General features: G+C 42.6%; 1 protein-coding gene and 1 non-coding gene across 7 annotated transcripts in view; both read right to left on the bottom strand.

The window, feature by feature from the left end:
- Positions 1 to 20885, bottom strand: part of CLYBL (citramalyl-CoA lyase) — a 231633-nt gene that overhangs the window by 153416 nt on the left and 57332 nt on the right. The window lies entirely within an intron of this gene.
- On the bottom strand, positions 1736 to 1808 carry TRNAG-CCC (transfer RNA glycine (anticodon CCC)). Its single transcript has one exon. It is a non-coding gene; the product is annotated as a tRNA-Gly (tRNA).

Below are 20885 nucleotides of genomic sequence, written 5' to 3'. Positions count from 1 at the left end.
ATTACAGTGTTGATTCTTGAGGCATAAAGTGTATTACTGTGGCAAATACACAGCTGGGTTCGTGGAAACCTTGGTCGAAAGGCCATCCATAAAACGCCAAAAGCCAGGACCAGCCATGTCTTTAAGCATCACAGTGTGAAAAGGAACATAAAGCCTTCTGCACCCTCAGCTGCTGTGGAAAAGTTGTCTGTTGTGATTCCTTGTAGACAGGGGCTGTCAGCGCATTGAACAAGAAGGAGTCACAACTCCAGAGTTTACGACCCCAATACGACGGACGGCAGGACTGTCACTCCTAGGCTGTCGTCCTGTGCCCAACAAGGGGTGTTTACAAGTGACCATTTAGCACCTTCCTTGCGGTACTTTTACACCACGTTCCTGCCTTTCCTGTGGAGAAGAGAAACGAGGAGAATACGCTTTCTCTTTGCTGCTGAAATCTAAAATCGGAAAATGTAATCACATGAGGGTTGGGTTCTTTTCTTTTTAATGGCAATGCTTAAAATCTCTTCTGTGTCAATGATGCAGGGGAAAAAAAAATCTTACTCCTTAAAATGACTCTTTCATAGAACATCAGGGTTAGTTTGTGAGTGGCACGTTTTAAAAACATTTAATCAGTGATCTGAATATACGTCAACACCTTCTGGCGGCGTGCTATAAAACGTGAGCCTTGTCAACAGCAACAGAAAAGGTGACACGCTTGGGACGCAGAGCTTTTACGCTGACACACCGTAATAATATAATTTTAAAATTTATCATCTGTTTAGCTGCAAGCAACAACAATTAATCTTTTTGACAACTCATATAATGCTTTAAATAACACCTGGGAAGAAAAACAACACGTTCCAATTTTTACTTTCATTGTCTTCCAGGCCTTTGTAGCTACAAGTGCATACAAAACCACACACAATAAATTTTGTGATTAGGATTAAAATGTTAGCAAAAAATATTTCCCTTGTCACCTCATGCCCCCCTTTGCCTCAGTTAATAAAATTACTTAACACAAGAAGCGTAAGTGAGAGCGAGTCCCAGGGGGAGTGTGGGCCACCGAGGGTTCATTTCTGTCACGTCAAATGACATTTTATTCCCAAATCATTTAACCTACGACTTCACGTGACTAGTTATAGCTTGAACGGAATTCTAGTGGGGGCCCAGAAATGACACTAATCCTTTTCCTGGAAACTCCATCAGGGCCTGACAATCCCAAGCCCATCTGATACCAACAATTTAAAAACTACAGCCAGGCAAACTGTCTTCATAACATTCAGAAGCGTGTGAGCATATATGTGGTGTACGGTCTGGTCTTTTGCATGTCCTATGAAGCTTCATGGGGTTTAGATTAGACTACATTAACACCCTTAATTCATCTCTTTCCTATTATACCTTAAATCAAAGCATTTTTCCTAACATACCTGCTGACCCAGTGCCCTGCTCACCCTGAGATTTGAAAGTCTGTGGGTTAAAGCAAAAGCAAAAACATCAGCACAAAAGAGGGCTGACGTTACTCTCACTAGTAAATCACAAGCTTGTAACATTTGCAGGTGAAATGAAATGGGAAGGTTGTTGCAAATCACCCCACTGTACACAAATCTCTTTTTTAAAAAAAACATATTTTTATTCATTTATTTGGCTGTTGTTGCAAACCACTGCACTGTCCACACACCTCTTTCCTTTTAAAAAAAAATATTTATTTTTATTTCTTGGGCTATGCTGGGTCTTAGTTGCGGCATGTGGGATCTAGTTCCCTGACCAGGGATCAAACCTGGGCCCCCTGCATTGGGAGTGCTGAGTCTTAGCCACTGGACCACCAGGGAAGTCCCCACACACCTCTTTCAACCAGTCTGTCAAGACTCTGACTGTCCCCATTTGACAGAGGAGGAAACCAGAGTGCTGAGACTCTAATTCAAGGATTTGCGAAAGCCACATCCCAGGTGTTTTCTATTGTCACACACCCTAAATGGCAGCCAAGACTGAAAAACAAGAAACTAGCTCCAAGAGCTTGGCCAAATGGGTCTGGACACTAGAGTACAATGGCTTATGCTTTGGGCAAGTACCGGCAGCAGACACACAGGAAAAATATGAGCTCTGCGGCAAAGCAGAGAAAAGACAGTGTCAGGGGAAGACGTAGGTCATGAGATCTAGGTGTGCATGTTTGTGAAAAAATAAGAGGGTTGAGCATGTACAGCTCTTTGTCTACAGGTATTTTGTTCTTTTTGGGTTTTTGTTTTCATTCTTTTCTTTTTCCTTCTTTCCCAAGTATAGGCTTTCCCAAGGAAGCCTCCCTGACAGGCTACAGTCCACGGGATTGCAAAAGAGTCAGATACGACTTAGTGACTAAACAACAAGTAGACTTTGATTCCAGTACTTTTTTTCCCTAAAGAATGATCAGTGTTACATGATTCTGGTGCCAGACTTCGATATGCCCCATAACTTGCTTTATGTGTTTCTTAGAAAAAACTGCAAATTCTTTTTCAGAAAAAGATTTTTCAGAGGAGAGCCTACCATTCTACACAGAATATCAAACTTGCTTTAATGGCTATGCTGACTTGGGGACCATTACTCTAAATGTATATGTGGAGCCTCTAAGCAAAAAAACTTCATAAAGGTTTCCTTCATCCTTTGTTAATTACTGATGAACTAATCCTCCATATGACATGTCTCCCTCTGTGTCTGAGCTCTAACCAGCTGCTTGTATAGCATTTGAAACTGTAGCAGGAACTTCTAAACATGGACAGGTTATTTTGAAAGGGAGAATTCTGGGGTGAATTCTGGATCTGTGAGGGGACCGTGGCACACCCAAGGCACTCCGTTCTCACTGTGGGGACCAGGAAGCTAAGATGGAGGGCTTCGAGAATTTGCTGACATCTGTGCTCCTGATCTCCTGACTTCTGTCCAATTTCCTCCCAGTGCTTAACCATTTTCCTAACCCTGAAAGGCATAAAAAGACTTTCCCACCAAGGAGTTCTTTCCCCAACTATCAAAGCAGGGGGGTCGGAAATCCCCCATACTTAATTAATTGATATACAAGTTTCCTTTTAACTAAACCTAGTATTAATATTGAAGTCTCCGGCCTGAACCAGACCTCTCCAACTAGTGGGAAAGGCCCACTGATGTCCTTTCCCAGTACATACGCAGGAGAACAACTCTTAAAATGTGTTTAATTACAGGGAGCCCCTCACAGCATGGAACCGGAGCACTGGGATCTCAGAAAGCAATTTTCCATTTAGTTGGTACTCCTCAGCTAATTAAAAAACCAAACGGGCCAGCAATCTGGACAAGGAAGCAGTGCACACTCCACACGTTACAACCCAGGTAAAGGTACGTGTGAGCCTGAGTGGAGTGAGAGCCGCAGGAACCCGAAGGTGAAAAACAGCCCTTTACAGCAGTGGCCCTGAAGGATGGGGACGTGCCCGGCTGGTGAACGACACGCCGCCCTCTCACTTCCTGGCTGAGACACACGAACACTCCGGCCATCTGTTGTATGTGCAGAGATCCCCAACTCAGAGGAGAAGAAGAGAAACACGCTTCAGTTGCAGCTGGAACACACATGCTTGCCAATGATGTGGGCTCTTGGCACGGCCAGGATTTCAGGTTTGAGCCCTCAGTGACTGATTACTTTCCCCCTTCCTCAACTGTTTAATCAGGTTCCCCGGGTCTTTGCAGGAATCTGTCTGGGCAGGGAGAGTGATAAGGGAGGGAGGGTGCAGAGCAGCCACTGGCTTTCCAAGGGCCCAGTTCTCCTCTGACTGTTGAAATGTCTCCCAGGGGAAAGAAGGAGGTCCCAGAGGCCTGGTGCAGGTTGCGCCCACCATAAATCCCGCTCAGCTTCCTTCCATTTACAGTTTATTGCATTAACATTTCTTTTGTGCTGGCTTCTGCTGAGAAGCTATTGTAAATTTGGGCAATTACAACTTTGGTTCCATCCGTCCCTCCCCTCCTCGGTAGGCACTGGAACATCAAAGGTAGCCCGTTCAGCAGAGGTTGGCTCTGTCTCTTAAATCCAACCTGAAATAGATGTTATTAGGAAGAGCTGGCTCTGGACAAAAGGTAGCAGGATGAATTATAAAGACGCTGCTCTGACCTTCTGAGAAAGTCTTAAAATAAGCTTTCTTAAACTCCGGGCACAAGCTGCCAAGTCAAAGCCTGGGCAGGCACTGGAGGGCCTCCTTGTCCAAATCCTAATAAAGTAGATGCATGGGTCGTGTCAGACAGGCGTGGGCCCCTGAATGGCAAGGTTCTACCAGCCCGGCCTCTGCTTGCACCTCAGTGGTGCTTAAAATAATCTTTCTTTCAAAGCATCTGCGTAAGCCAGAGTGGGTCCCCACTGCTGCTGTGCGGCTGAGGCAGCCTGGAGGAAGCGCAAGACCCTGGTGAGGCCCCCAGCAGATATAAGGAGGGTCAGTAACCAGCTGGAAAGCTTGACGGACGGTAGGGAGCTGCTTCCATTCCTGACAAGCTGTCACTTGTTACAGGGAAGAGACAGAGTAAGTGTGTGCGTCTCAGGGGTGCTGGGGATTTCACTGGTCAGCTTCAATCTCAAAAACTTTCTGAGAACCTACTGGGTCCCGTGGTGGGTACTGGACTGGGAGGAGTGGGGTTCAAGGATGAACAGCAACAACCCTTGTCTCAAGAAACTTAAAAGCCAGTGGAAGATGCAGGCCTGATGATATCTGACTGTTAAGCTGCTTCCTAACAAGTTTCATAACATAGGCACAAAATGCCATGCATTCTAGCTCTTCAACATGTTAAACAGAGTTATCATATGACCCAGCATTTTTACTCCTAGTTCTGCCCAAGAGATATGAAAACATATGTCCACAATGTATGAGAATGTTCACAGTGGCATTATGCGTAATAGCCAAGAAGTGGAAATGACCCACATGTTTATGATGCATGAATGGATAAACTGCAGTATATTCTTGCAATGAGACATCATAAAAAGTAATGAAATATCAATCTCTGCTACAACAGGGAATGTAGTAGTGTTAGTCGCTCAGTCGTGTCAGAGTTGTGACCCCTTGGACTGTAGCCCGCCAGGCTCCTCTGTCCATGGAATTCTCCAGGCAAGAATACTGGAGTGGATTGCTACTTCCTTCTCCAGGGGATCTTCCTAACTCAGGGAAGGTCTCCTACATTGCAGGCAGATTCTTTACTGTCTGAGCCACTAGGGAAGCCCCACAACAGAGATGAACCTTGAAAACATTACGATAGAGAGAAAGCTGCTGCTGCTGCTGCTGCTAAGTCGCTTCAGTCGTGTCCGAGTCTGTGCGACCCCAGAGACGACATCCCGTCCCTGGGATTCTCCAGGCAAGAACACTGGAGTGGGTTGCCATTTCCTTCTCCAAGAGAGAAAGCAGCCGGACACAAAAAGGCACAACCATATAATTACAATTATATGAAGTGTCCAGAATAGGCAAATCTAAAGATTGGGAAAGTGGACCCAGGGATTCTCAGGGAAGGGAAGAGGGGAATGTGACAGATGATGGGTGTGGAGTTTCTTCTCCGCCAGGAAAACATTCTGGGATTAAGCACCACTGATCATTGTACAACTTTGTGAATAGACTGAAAAACTTTGAATCATACATGTTAAGAGGGTGAATTTTATGGTATTTGAATGATATCTCAATAAAACTTCCCTGGTGGCTCAGACAGTAAAGAATCTACCTGCAATGCAGGAGACCCAGGTTTGATTCCTGGCTATGGAAGATCCCCTGGAAAAGGGAATGGCTACCCACTCCCAGTATTCTTGCCTGGAGAACCCATGGACAGAGGAGCCTGGGTGGGCTAAAATCCAAAGGGTCACAGAGAATTGGACAGAACTGAGAGACTTAACACATTCATTTTCAATAAAACCTGTACTTTTTTTTTTGGCTGCACCACGTAGCTTATGGGATCTTAGTTCCCCGACCAGGAATTGACCCCAGGCCCTCAGCAGTGAAAGCCCAGAGTCCTAACCACTGGACCACCAGAGAATTCCCAAATCTTATTTTAAAATGCTATGGGAGTTTAGGGTTGGGAGTAATGTAACTAAGGGAAAAGGAGTGTTATATATGCCACCTCTGCTTGTATTAAGAACACAGTAAGGATTTTAAGCACTTTCTTAACAGGAAAGCATGAATGAAGGAAGAGAAGAGGTTACTGGATTCATTGCTCACTTGGATACCTCCTGGTCCGAAGAATGGACACTGAGTTTCTACTTTCTGGATTATTGTTATTGTGATACAGTCCTTAGAGATAACATTCTAAAAACACAAGGATTTAGAGCGCTCTGTGCAGTGTGAGTTTCAGGTTTTGCGGATCCTAGAAACTCCTGTGTTCCCACCACCCTCCAGGCTCTGTTTTCATCATCATGTGGAGCAGCTGATATTTATCTGTCTTTTAAGCAATTTGGGGGCAGTAACTATCCCTTTCATCCCTAGTACCAGCAGTACATACAATAGAGGAGACTCAACAAGTGATTGTGGAAGAAGGAAGGATGGATGAAGGGAGGGAGGGAGGAGGGAGGGAGGGAAGGGGTCATTATTTGCTTATAATGAGTTTATAGTCTAATTCCTCAGGCTTTCTTATCTCTCCATTTTCTTATCAGGAGGTGTTATTACACTAAAATTTTTGGTACTCTAATGCTGTTTTTGTATGTCAAAAGTCGTCAAACAGCAGCAGTTTCCTATGGTTCACTCTAAAACACAGTCACAAGAAACAATATCATTTCAGTCCTATTTCATTACACAAATGTGTTTTGAACCTGGGGCTCTGGAAGCTCCGTAGGGAACACCAACTTAGAGGCAAGGGGAAGGTCTCTGATCCTTCTTGTTGCTGTTCAGTCCAGTCGTGACTCTGCGACCCCGTGGACTGTAGCCCACCAGGCTCCCCTGTCTTCCTCTATCCCCTCGAGTTTGCCCTACTACCTCCTCCAAAAAAAAACAAACCAGAGGTTTTATATTGAGTTGGTTTGAACTAAAGACCTAAAGACACATGTCTAAAAATTAGTTTGCACAGTTTATTTACAACTCTAGACCAACTTGGTTATTCACTAAGAAAATGACCTGTAGGTCCAGAAAATAAGGAGTAATGCTTAAGCTCTTTGCTCTCTGTTCCGCTGAAAACCATAATGCTGACAAATTTTCAAGCTACCTACCAACAGGGCATCTAAAGAGAGGCATCTGCAGGAGAGACAGCCATGCTAGAAATTCTGCACAGGGTGGCGACAGGCGTTAGAAACTCGAAGCAGTAATCCAAGGGTTAATCAGGAAAGAGACTGAATCCAGAAAGTGCTTATTAACCCAAGCCTTTCAGTACTGTCTGTACCACCCTGCTGCCTCTAACCAAACAGGACACTGTAGGTCTCAGGATGACAGAAAGCTTTTGTTGAAGTAGGAGGCTGACAGCTATCTGTGAGGAGGGTTTTTTGTTTATTTGTTTGTTATTCAAATAACTTTCCCCCCTGAAGAAATTCAAAAGGAAAATGTCAGAAGTCTGTGATTAATGATTTTTTTAAATAGATGGGATTTCCACACCCCACCCCCGTTGAGCTGAAAAGTATGTATGGAAAAGGAATCTACCTCATTAAATGGTAAATCCTCATATGTAAGTTTGATATTGATTCTTTCAAAGAAGTTGTGCTTGTAAGTCAGATGAGGGACAGGAGGGTGTGTCTAAGTATCAGCGTTCTCTGAAGGGCAGCTGTTCAGGAACATTGTCAGATCTTAATGACAAGCAGAACTGGAACTCTGATGATCAACTGGTGATGGGGAAATCACCCAGTCCTGTCTTCTCCTCCAAGCTGTGCATTTTTAATGTGCTTCCTAAAATACCTTCATAATTATTTTTTAAAATACATGCTGTGGGGAAGGCTGGGGTGGCCAGGGAACGTGGTCACCGGGGGTAGGGGGTTGGAGACAAGGGGAAGATTCCAGAAAGGAAAAACCTACACTAAAAACTACTTCCTTTTAATTTTTTTAAAAGGTTCCTTTTAATCAGCTCTTAGAGCAAAGACAGAAGCTGAAAACATTCCATGTAAATGAACAGCAAAGGACTCCAAATGCTTAGCAGACCAGAACACCGGAAAGAGCTCACTTGGTATCGCCAGGCATGACCGGCTTTAGTGGATTTAACAATAAAAAAGAAGATGGCGCCAAAGAGCCAAACTACATGGGACCTGCCCTTCCAGCAAGAAAAGTGGGTAACACTTTCCACTGGGGGATGCGGGGGAGGTCTAGGGAGATAAATTCTACTTAACACAACAATGTGGATAGCATTTAGGCGGCATGCAAATTTCATCTGCAAAGCTTGCAAATGGAATGCAATTTACTGCTCAAAGGATGTAACCCATTTGAGTTAGAGAGCTAGTTAATAAAACCTTCTAGAAAAGAATGCAGAGTTAATCGCCATCCATCTCCTGGGCTATTTCAACTTGGCTCTTTTTAGTTGCTGTTAAGCAAAATTCTAAATATTGTTACAGCAAATCATGTTTCGATAAAAGAAAAGACAAGTTAGGTTTTGGTCGAATTTAAGTCCTTTAATAAAATCCTTGATAAGTTGAAGCTGAAGCTGCTTTTCTCCTCAGAACTCGTTCTGTGGTGGATAAAATTTTCAACAACTATAAAAGTTTCAAGTAGGGTCACATCTAGAAAGTAATAGTAAATAAACGTAACCACTCATAAACAGTGCTAGATCTTTTTGCATTCCTGAAGTTGAAATAATTGAGTACAATCTTCAAAAAACATTCACTTGCAGATATAGTTGGCACATGGGATATAAACCCTACTCCTTCCTTGCTGTGAATCATCGAATTAAAGATAGAAATTATTTTTATCTCCAGTTTTCCTCCTGACTTTTTCTTCCCCTGCAGCATGCCTGCACTAAATAATTTTTGTTTTTCACTGATAACAAGAGAAGTTTGCGCCAGACTATTCCTCTGGGACAACCTGTCAGTGATTGCAAGGATCCGATTCAAAACTTCCTGCAAATAGTGCGCTCACGGCTCATTCTTGATTCTATTTCCCCCTGAAGCTTGCTGAAGGAAGCATCTTGGTGCTTCTTCATTCTATGTTGGTATGTGTGCTTCTGAATTCTGAAATTGAGAATGAACCATATCCACTTTTCAATAACTAGGCTTAAAATGTCAAAGATGTGATAAGTCGTTGAGTAGAACAAGATATTTTATGGATTTGTATTAAGCCCTAAGGGCTGGATGCTAAGACCCCCTACACTTCAGAGTGTTGAGTTCAGCCAGCCACTTGCTAAGGGTGCAAGGGGCAATGCTTGGGGTGTGAGGCTTACTTTATGGAGCATCCTTCAACACCTGAGTGGGCAGACCTGGAAAGTGCAGGCCTTACCTTGGCCACAGTCCCAAAAGGCACATCTGCACCACTGGCTTTTGTCAGGATGAATGATGGCATGAGTCATTTCAGGAAAGCAACCCAGTTGCCAAAATATAACTGCCAAAATATTTGGAATAATGTAATTTAGCACTTTAATGTCATTTTACTTCCTGAATTTTAAAATAAGGAAGAAGTGGCCTCTGGCCATTATAGCTCTTTTTTGCTCTGTGCGTTCCTTTCCAGCATCAGCTATTTTCACTATACTCCATCCCACATTGAAGCTGGAAGAGATATTGAGCATATTTCTTCTCTCTTTATGTCACCACTTCCTCATTCTCAGTTCACTTGTTATTCTCCTAGTAATGCTGAGTCTGTATGCTTAAAAAAAAAATTTTTTTTTTTGACTAAAGAAAAGCTTAAGGAATGATATCATTAGCAAATGCAAATATGTTAATTCACATAAAAAGATAAGGCTTAAAAAGTCCAACCTGTCATATGTAAAATTATTTTAATGACATATTCAAGAAGAATCTGGAGATTATGCTGCCAAGAAGGCAATACTTTTAAGGCAATCTTACAAAGTATATGAAATCACAGACTGTAATATCCTGCAACTATTTTAATTTTAAAAGCTCAGTTTACAAATATATACCAATATTTTTCTCACTTTTAATCACTCCCCCACTGTTTTAGCATAAGAGCTAAAATAACCTAAAACTGCCCCTTAAAACACACACAGCAAGTCTGTTACACAGATCGAGAAAACAAAAAATGTATGAAGGAAAGAATGTTTTAAATAATCTGAAACAGAGTAGCAAAAAAATGTGTGGTTTCTAGGTTTCAGCTACTATTAAAGAATTTTCCTGGGAGAATTTTACTTTAAAGCAACTCTAAATGAAAATGCATATAATTAAGGGAAAGACCATTGCTTCAAACAGATTGACTGTCTTTAACAAGTTTCTCTCTTTCTAGCTACTCAGATATGCTATATTTCCTAATTATCACCTTTTAAGGGCCATCTGGGCCCATTCCTCCCCATCAGGGGGCAATTCCATTTGCATTGTTCCTGGGTTTAGTCATGATCAAGTAGTCTGGTGGTAAAGTTCATTAGAAATTAGAACAGAAGCAGTTAACCCAACACAGTAAACCAAGTATCTGATGCTTAGGCACCCACAGGAGAGACGTAAGCCCTCCCTACCTATTCTCACATAACTAACAAGTCTGCCATGTGCATTTTATCAAATTGCTTAAAGAAACATTCAGCTAGTCCCTGGCCAGGTATGTAATGAAAATTTGATTAAGCCTCCTCATACTGCAAAATATTTCTCAATTAAAGCAACGTAACGATAGTCCCTTATGTCTTCTGGTTCCAAAGTCTATTAAAAACCCTTTAATGATTCCCTTATTTAGCCTACCATTCACAAGCAGTATACCACTTCCTTCCTGTAGAGAACACACAAGAATTATCCTAATTGTATTTTCTGTGAAACGAATGCACATTGCAGAGAAGGCGTATCCAACCCACAGACCGACACTGACGGGTATGGGTTCCAAAGACATTCCCTTTTGTCCTCATCAATGGATCACCCTATACATTCACACATTCCTTACAAACGTGTTTGTGTGCCAAAGGGAAGCTTGGCCCCTGGATGTGCTAGATGGTTAGGCAGCTGCCCTACAGCAGGGCTGATTGCAAATAGCGTGGCTAATTCAAGGCAGCCACATACAACGGTTCCCACTTCATACCTCGTAAGGTTAGATACATAAAACCCAGGAAATAGTTACTGCCTCATCTTGCAGTTTCTGAGCCTGGCTTGCAATGGCCATCTTAATCCGAAATGCCAGCCTATTGAGATCGAGAAGGAGCGCTCCCTACTGAGACCCAGAGCCTCATCGGGCTACACCTTAGTCTTGCAAATGAAGACAGCTGCAGCAGGCCCTAATCTATGCAAGGCAGGTGTAGCCCTGGGGCGCTCCGAAAGTGACCCTAGGAGCTCTTAGGGCTGTGAAGTTAAGAAGTTACTGTTATAAAAAGACATTTCATAGCCTCTCATTATCGAGGTTACTATGCTTTTTAAAAGAACAATGGCTTATTTCCTCCCATTTGTACCTTGGTTTTCTCCTCTGCCTTTCTGAAATTCCCTTATTTAGACAGTCCCTAATTCTGACTCCAGCTGGGACACAGCAAATCAGTGGCCTAGCTCACGCCTAAGCCATGCTACTCATTCAATGTTTTGTTGAAAAATTGGTTCTACATCAAGTTACTCCATTTTAAAAACCCATCCTAAAATCTACTCTTCATACATTAGTAGAGATTTCAGGACAAAAGTATGCCCTATAGGATCTTTCTGAGGTCTGATTCGTAAATAAAAATAATTCAATGTTGCTTCATAAAAAGAATCTACAGCAAAACATAGCACCACTGAAACTGAGCCAACAATAATTAACTCAAGAAGTAATCACTGAGTCCCCCCTTTCCTCTCTCACCCTCCCTTCTCTCTCTCTTTGAATGTGTTAAAACAAATATATCTATGTCGGAAGCCAGTTCCTGGTCTCCAGTGTCCTCCCAAAGGCTGAGGAAGCAGAATGTCAGGGGTGTTTCTGCCTTAAGAGGGACTGGGGTGCACCTGGGGAGGGCTTGGCTGGGTCACCAGCAAGGCCACCGCCTGAGGCTGTGCCAGGACCCTGAGCTGAGAATATGTGGAGGGTTCCTGGCAGAAAAGGGGACTCAGCAAACCTTAAAGCTTATCCTCTGGGAAGACCCCTGCTCCCCACCCCCATTCTGAAGGACTGAAGTTTTGCTCAGATGATGCTTAAGTCATGTAGGTCTCGACAGAAGAGGCTGATGAAAACCCAAAACCTTATATGTGATTACTATACTGAAAGCTTGTCATTAAATGTCATTTTTAATAGTATTACTTTGAGGCATACTTTGGCTTTCCAGGTAGCTCAGTGGTAAAGAATATGCCTGCCAATGCAGGGGACGCAGGAGATGTGGGTTCGAACCCTGGGTCAGGAAGATCTCATGGAGGAGGAAATGGCAACCCACTCCAGTATTCTTGCCTGGAAGATCCCATGATCAGGGCTCTCCTAGCCCTGAGGAGCAAAGCAGGCTACGGTCCATGGGGTCCCAAAGAGTCGGATATGACTTAGCAACTAAACCCACAACAACAAAGGCATACTTTTAAAATCTGGGAGCTCATATGTGAATTTTGAAGTAAAGATGATAAATATTTTTAAACACTAGCATTTTCTTGAAGAATTATTTTAGAACTTTTAAAAATCAGTTCTCCTTTAGTTTTCTACCCTTCACTTTAGGAATACACATAATAGGATTTCCCCCCACAATTCCTATAGAACTGTTGAGTCTTTATAAAAGTATAAAATTTGAAACAAGTGCAGAAAGCCTGTAAATGTGCCAGAAATACCGGGCTACACTTCCACACCCATTACCTCTAACAATTTCACAAGAAGGGGCACATTTTCATGAGTTGTCTGATGTTTTAGCAACAAGACTCCTATGGGCTTTAATGGAAGTCACACAGCTAAAACTCCATGTACCACTTTGAAAATTTAAGAGTAATTGCTAAGTCCCCCTTAGAGGGTCATAGAAATATTAAAAACCAAAGTATTTTGCTAAGAACTCCAATTATGCCTGAAGGCTTACATCAGATTTTATAAAATGATTGGTCACATATATAATGTACTCTAATGCTGTTTTATTGGCTGGTTGTTTTCTTTATAAAAGAGGGTCTTTGTGAAGTCCTGTCTGAAAGGGAACATACAATACGGTGAACTGCCGATCTGGGGTTCACCTAAACCCACGGCTCAGTCTTACGGGGGAGGGGTGTGTGAGCAATAAATGGACTTAGGAACATTTTACCTTGTTATTTATAGACCCAGAAGGGATCGTTTGGTTCACTGTTCCATCAGGCTGATAGATTTTTAAGAAATATATTAAACTTTTGAACAAAACCAGTCTGCTGCCCTGGTGGATATTCATCTTCAGAATCTGTTTCGACTGAGTCGGTGCGACTGACCCTCCACATGTGACGCAGTGGCAGCCTTTGTCTGAGGACCCCTGTCATAAGGAGAACTTCTGACCTCTTTCTGGAATCATGCATAAGAAGTTTTATTAATTTGAGGGAAGAATCCAACATTTCTATTTAAATAATTTCAAACTAACAGAATGGCTGCAAGCAGAGCACCACAAAACTCCTGAATACCCCTTACTGGATTCACCAAGTGTTAGCATTTTGTCACAATTGCTTTATTATGACTTCCTCTCTACATCGATTGACTGATGTTCATATATGATATGTGTGCTTATATTTTCTTCTGAACCATCTGTAAGTTGTAAACATTGTGTCCCGTTACCCCTAAATACTCCCCCAAATCAAGGACACTCTCCTACACAACTGCACCACAATGTTCAAAATCAAGAACAACATTGGTACCATGCTGTTATCTATTCCATAGATGTAACTGAAATCTCAAAAATTGTCCCAATAATGTAATTTATGTCCATTTTTTTCCTGGCCCATGATCCAATCCCAAATCAGTCACTGCATTTAGTTTTCACATCTCTTCAGACTCAGAAAAGTGCAATACTACATCTTCTTAAAGATTCTTCACAGGATCTCTTTGGTAGTACAGTGGATAAGAATCCACCTGCCAATGCAGGGGACATGGGTTTGATCCCGGGTCTAGGAAGATTTCATAAGCCATGGAGCAACTAAGCCTGTGTTCCCCAGCCACTGAGCCCACACTCTAGAGCCCATGAGCTGCAACTACCGAGGCCTGTACGCCTAGGGCCCGTGCTCCACAAGGGAAGTGACCACAATGAGAAGCCTGCGCACTGCAGCCGGAGAACCCACACGCAGCAACAGGAACCCAGCGAAGCCAAAACTACACAAGCCTTTAAAAGCACTGTGGTATCAGAATTCTCTTGTACACATGCGGAGGAAGACACTGCTTCTAAAGAATGCCTTCCGTTTGCTGTTGTAGGCATTGCCACATTGATATTCTCCCATTAGAGGCCAACTTCTAGCTGCCACCATCCATAAAAATATTAGCCAGTGAAATCTTCGCCACTATATACCATTCTGGTTTCCGTCACAGTCCTGAATGCAAAAGTTTCCCAAACAAATATCGAAAAATGCAGACTGAGCATCCTAAATTTTTATATTAAATATTGTCCCAGGAATCAAACATGGGCATTTAGATACTGTTATTTAAATTCTAAATATGTGCACTGGAGAATAATACACTTTAGGATGCCATTTCACACACCAGGACTTGACGGGTCAAATGTTTTCTCCGAATGAAGTTGAACAGGCCCCTGGAAATCTGAAGGCAGTTGCTGAATGTTGTATATAATCAATGGCTAGAGCAATCTTGTCTTTAGAACATTTCTTTCCATTTCGAACAGACATCTCCTTCTCAGTATCCTCCTCCCATTTTGTAAGCAGTAGAATTACGGTTCATATAAAATGGGTTGTGGTTACTCATTACATGACACCTGGACAGATGGGCCCTTTGCAGATATAACAGGTCTGTGCTTCACTACCACCCCTCCACACACACAGTTACTCACATCCCCATCTGAGGGGCTCTAAGAGTGACTCAAAAGGTAAACAGAAAGTCCCAGCAGAGTGAGCATCTGAGTAACGCTCCAGGAAACAGATTCCTCACTCAGATCCTCCAAGTGAGGAAGGTGTAAGTAGAATACTCCAAAAGACCACATTGTTAGGAGTTCTGGGACATTAAAGAGCACTTCTTGATGCTCCCAAAAAACTGCAGTCTCCCCCCTTTAAAACATGTACCCAGGGCAGAGTTTAATTAGCTGTACAATTTAGGTCACGAAGGTTTTTTTCTAAAGGAGCAGCATATTAGCAGTACAAACAGGTTTAAATATTCTGAATGAGAAAAACCAATCACTGCAGACAGACTCGATTTTTCCCTGCCTGGAGCAAGGACCAGCATTTGGTCAGTCCTCATTAGATGTGTGGTGAGTGAATGAACGCTGGGAGAATTATCTTGTACTTTCTGTTTTTAAAGAGTTAACCTACATAAAAATATCAAGAGAGTAAAAATATTTCACAGTAACGCTTACTGCCTACTTCTTTAATTATACAAAGGATGATTGTAACAAACCTGCTTCTAAAACAAAAAAAAGGATAATAATATTTTCCTAATTTTGGTTTGGTTGCAGAAAAGGCAAATTGGTGCATAATTAACAATTTGTTGGTGCAAATTTATCTGCATCTTTTAATTGGTGTTAATTAGATTAGGACTAAAATTTCTTTAATCCTCTATCTTGCCTTTTTTGATGCAAACTAATTTTCTCAGCTGGATGTCAAAGTTTCCCATTAATTACACTTTTCTAACTGGAGCTTCTTCAACCACAAAGACTCAAACATATAGAACAACAGCAGTTTTCAGAAGGCCTAGGGACCAACCTTTTGGGGAAAAGAAGGAACAGTGAGAGCTGACACTTTGGAGATAAGCAGTGAACCCACCCAAATTCACTGGTGAAGCAAGGCTTCCACAGCAGATCCTGGCCTGAGAGGAGCCTCCAGCATTTGGTGGTTGTAAATGACATCCTGTGATGTGAGTCTGCCACACAAAGCAGGTGTTAGAGCAACACAATAGTGACAAAATGTGTAGCCTTACAGTGAAGAAGATCATCTATAGTAAATGCCAAGAATAACAACATGCTGCCTCTTATGGCTACCTAGGAGCCATTCTGAATACTGGTAGACCCGCTTCCAATGCAAAACAAACGCAAAGGTGAAAGTTCCCCATTTCATATGGTTTCCTCCAAACATTGTAACCCTTCTACCATGGCTAACATGTCAGGGGGAAAGCCACAAAATATATTCAATATCTTTTATGACAAGGTGACCCGAAATAAAACTTAATGTAGTTGAGGATTTTTGATAGCTCTTTATCCATTGCTTTCCTCTCACTACGCAGCAATGATGATTGAAACCTGGTGTGTACTGCAGAAAAAAAGGGCTATAAAACATTTTATGTACAAATAAAACAGTAGCCATTAGGTTCTGCTATGATGTCTGAGTAGATATTCAGCATGAAAACATGATGAAACAACTGTAAACCGATTGTGATCAAATGTAATTACAATGACTTGTCTCCAGTGAATGTACATGAACTAAACACAGTCACAGACTTCTCCAAAATTACTTTGGGCAAAGAACCAAGAGAACACTATATCCTTTTCTTCACTAAAGGCATTTTGCCAAATAAATCGCAAGCACACAAGCTTTAATAACCACAGCCAAAAAAGCACTTGGGAACTCATTATGGAAATGTTTAAAACCACGCACATACATGCATGTGCACACACACACACATACAACCATATTTGATAAAACTCTTTCATATTAATATAATTCCACTGAAAATGACACGTTTGAGGTTTTTAACTGATGCTCCCCAGAAGTAAATCCACGGACTGATAGGCAGTTACAAGTCTTTTTTTCTCTCCTCAAAGTCAATGTCTTTGGCTGCCTTTCCTGTCATCTTTATTTTGAAGATGCTGTAAGAAGATCTACTTGAAGATTTTTATGTAGCTGAAAGTAAACAATGACCTGGATTCTGAGAGTAACCACAATTTTTCAGTAAGTCAATGCAGGTAAACTCCCTTACTCTCTACCCTTTCTGATGGGGCCTGCTACAGTTTTATGTTCCAAAACAGAACACAGAAAAATATCTATTCATTGAACACCGCAGTAATTCAAAGTAACTGTTGTTTGCAAAGCTCTGGGAACTTAGGACCAGGAAAATAAAGAGATGCATTCCAGGTCCTCCTTTTTAATCCTGTCTCATTTCTTCACCTTGAGCCCTGAAATGTGGCAGTACCAACACAAGCTAAATATTAGTGTTAGTAGGAAAGTAGAAATTTAATTCTACTCCTAAGAACATACCCCAGAAAACACATGTCCACAAAAACACTTGTATTCAAAATTTCATAGCAGTATTCCTCACAACAGTCAAAAAGCAGAAACAACCCAAGTGTCCATCAGCCAGTCAATGGCATTTACAATATGGTCTATCCACGCAATGGAATATTTTTGAGCCATAAAAAGTAGTCAATACTCATACATGCTAGAACACAGAAGAACCTTGAAAACCTTACGCTGAGGGGAAGAAGCCACTCACAAAAGACGTTATTACATGACTCCACCTGTATGAAATATCCAGAAGAAGCAAGTCTATAGAAACAGAAAGTAAATGTGTGGATGGCCGGGACTGAGGGCCACAGAGGCAATGACCAGTAATAGGTATGAGCTTTCTTTCTAGGGTGATGAAATGTTTTAAAATTGACTGGGGTGATGGTTGTACAACTCTGTAAATAGACTAAAAGCCACTGAACTGTGCACTTTAAGTGGATAAACTGTACAGCATGTAAGTTATAGTTCAATAGAGCTGTTAGGTGTGTGTTAGTTGCTCAGTCATGTTCAGCTCTCTGCGACCCCATGGACTGTAGCCGGCCAGGCTCCTCCGTCCATGGGATTTTCTAGGCAAGAATACTGGAGTGGGTTGCCATTTCCTTCTGCACAGGATCTTCCCAACCCAGGGATCAAACCCCGGTCTCCTGGATTGCAGATGGACTCTTTACCATCTGAGCCACCAGGGAGGTACAAAGCTGTTATCCAAATGTTTTTCAAGCAGAGATCACGATGTTTCTGGGTCCCTTTAACATGTGTTTCAATAGAAGCTCCGGGGTCAAGCATCAACATTGATGAGTGCTCCCAATACACTTTTATTTAAACTTTCTCCTGAAGAAAGCTACGAAAAACACATACTTCCTCCAAATTTGCTCCAACGAGACCACCAGTGGCCACCCACCGTGTCGCTAAATTCAGCAAGTAGCCAGTTCTGAGCTCCCAAGTCACTTCCCTCACAAGCAGCATCTGGCACAGTCACCACCTCCACCCCCTCGATATACTGTCCTACTTGATTTCCAGGACACCTTCTCCTTAGTTGTCGTTCTCTCTTTCTGCTTCCCTCTCACCTCCCCCACCCTGCCCCTTAATGTTGGAGTGTGTTGCTGGCTCTGCAGCCTTGCAGTCACTGCCGCCTTGCAGTCACTGCCGCCCAGTCTTACTGCTTTAAATCCCATGTCTATGCTAGCCATGTGCACAGGCCTATCTCCAGTCCAGGCCTCGTTCTAAACGCCTGACCCATATATTCAACTGCTGAGTTGGCATCTCCACTTTGACTTTAATTGTTGCTGTTGCTCAGTGGCCCAGTCATGTCCGACTCTTTGCGACCCCATGGACAGTAGCCTACCAGGCTCCTCCATCCATGGGATTTTCCAGGCAAGAGTACTGGAGTGGGCTGCCATTTCCTTCTCCAGAGGATCTTCCCAACCCAGGGATCAAATCCAGGGCTCCTGCATTGCAGACAGACACTTTACCATCTGAGCCACCAGGGAAGCATAGCAGATAATCTCAAATTCAACATGTCCAAAGCTAAACTGATCTCTCCCCTCTACCTGACCCCAAACCCAAGAAAATCATGCTATAGCCTCTCCCATCTCACTTCAGAGCAGCTTCAAGCCAAAAATCTTGACAGTCATCCTTGTCACTTCTTTTATTTCCAACTGAGAAATATTCAGTCCACCAGGAGATCTTGCTGCTTCTGCTTCAGAATATATCTAAACTACCTCTCACCACTTCCCACTCTGGTTTCAGCCACCATCAGCTCTCACCTGGCTCAAGGCAGCCACCTTTGACTGGTTTCACTGCTTCTACCCTTTTTCCCTACAGTCAATCCCCACCACAGGTTCTAGAGGTATCGGCTTAAAATATGAGTCCTGAGATTTCATCATGGGTCCAGTGGTTAAGACTCCACGCTTCCACTGCAGAGGGCACAGGTTTGATTCCAGGTCAGGGAACTAAGCTCCCACAGGCCATGAGACACAGCAAAAAAAATTAAAAATACAATAAATAAAATAAAGAGTCCTACCAGGTCTCTTCTTTGTTCAACACTGTGAGGGTTTCCTCTTCACTAGAAGTAAAGGTGAAAATCCTTACGATGATCTGGCCCGTCACCTCTCCCCTCATTTCCTATTGCTTTTAACCCTTCTCATTCCACAAGCCTCCAGGCCTCACTGCTATCCTTGGACACACAGGGCTGTTCCCTTTGCCTCGAGCGCTCTCCTCTCAAATACATGCATTTATATATAAGATACATAAGTCCCTCACTCCTTCAAGCCTTTGCTAGCATTTCACCTTCTCAGCTGGGCTTATCCTTACCACCCTATTTCATTATCATCATTATTATTATTTTTGGCCAAGCCTCAAGGCTTGCGGGATCTTAGTCCCCTGACCAAGGACTGAGCCCTCGGCCTTGGCAGCGAACGCACACAGTCCCAATCACTGGGCGGCCAGAGAATCCCCTTACCACCCGACTTTAAGTGGCAATTTGACTCCCACCTCCGCTCTGACCTGTTTCCTTTGCTCTATTGCAACTTTTCTGTCACCATCTTCTAAAATTCTGCATGATTAACCTGTTTATTATCTCTGCTGTTTGTTGTCAGGCCCTAAAACATAAGTTCCAGGAGGGTGGATTTTTGTTCTGTTCACTGATGGGTATCAAGTACCTAGAACATGGTGGTTTCTCAATTCATATTTGTTGGATGACCAAATGACTGTTGAAAATCCAACCAGACCCATTTGCAGCTGCCCACATTTGTTTAATAGTGACTTTATGACTTAAGGGCATAAAGTTTTGTTACACATAATTTTAAACAAAACAGTAGTGGGGAAAATCAAGCTAAAGAGTTACTGCTGCTGTTTAATATTAATTAGAGCCCTAAAACATGCTAGATAACACAGAGGAGATTCTCTCAACTCCATGAGTCTTCAATGAAATTGTGGATGATCAGATATTCATCTCATCATCTAACTAGATATCGTCTAGTTAGAACCCTGTATGGAACAACTGATTGATTCAAGACCAAGAAAGGAGTACGACAGGGTTGTCTGCTGTCATCCTGTTTAACCTATATGCTGAGCACATCATGAGAAATGCCAGGCTGGAGGAGTTACAAGCCAGAATCAAGATAGGCAGGAGAAACATCAACAACATGCAGATGATACCCGCTAATGGCAGAAAGCGAAGAGGAACTGAAGAGCCTCTTGATGAGGGTGAAGGAGGACAGTGAAAGAGCTGGCTTAAGACTAAATGTTAAACTAAGAACATGGCATCCGGCTCCATTACTGCAGGGCAAGTAGAAGGGGAAAAGGTGGAAGTAGTGAGTTTTCCTCTTCTTGAGCTCCAAAATCACTGTGGACGGTGACTGTAGCCATGAAATCAGAGGATGATTGCTTCTTGGCAGGAAAGGGACGACAGACCTAAACAGTGTGTTGAAAAGCAAAGGTGTTACTCTGACGACAAACGTCCATATAATCAAGGCTGTGGTCTTCCCAGTAGTCACATACGGTTGTGAAAGCTGAACCATAAAGAAGGCAGAATGCCAAAGAATTGATGCCTCTGAACTGTGGTGTTGGAGAAGACTCCTGACAGTCCCTTGGACTG

The sequence above is a fragment of the Bos taurus genome, chromosome 12 (assembly GCF_002263795.3).
Source record: "Bos taurus isolate L1 Dominette 01449 registration number 42190680 breed Hereford chromosome 12, ARS-UCD2.0, whole genome shotgun sequence".
In the NCBI taxonomy this organism is placed as follows: domain Eukaryota; kingdom Metazoa; phylum Chordata; class Mammalia; order Artiodactyla; family Bovidae; genus Bos; species Bos taurus.
The sequence above is the reverse complement of the archived record's forward strand: the minus strand, read 5'-3'. Positions and strand labels throughout refer to the sequence as shown.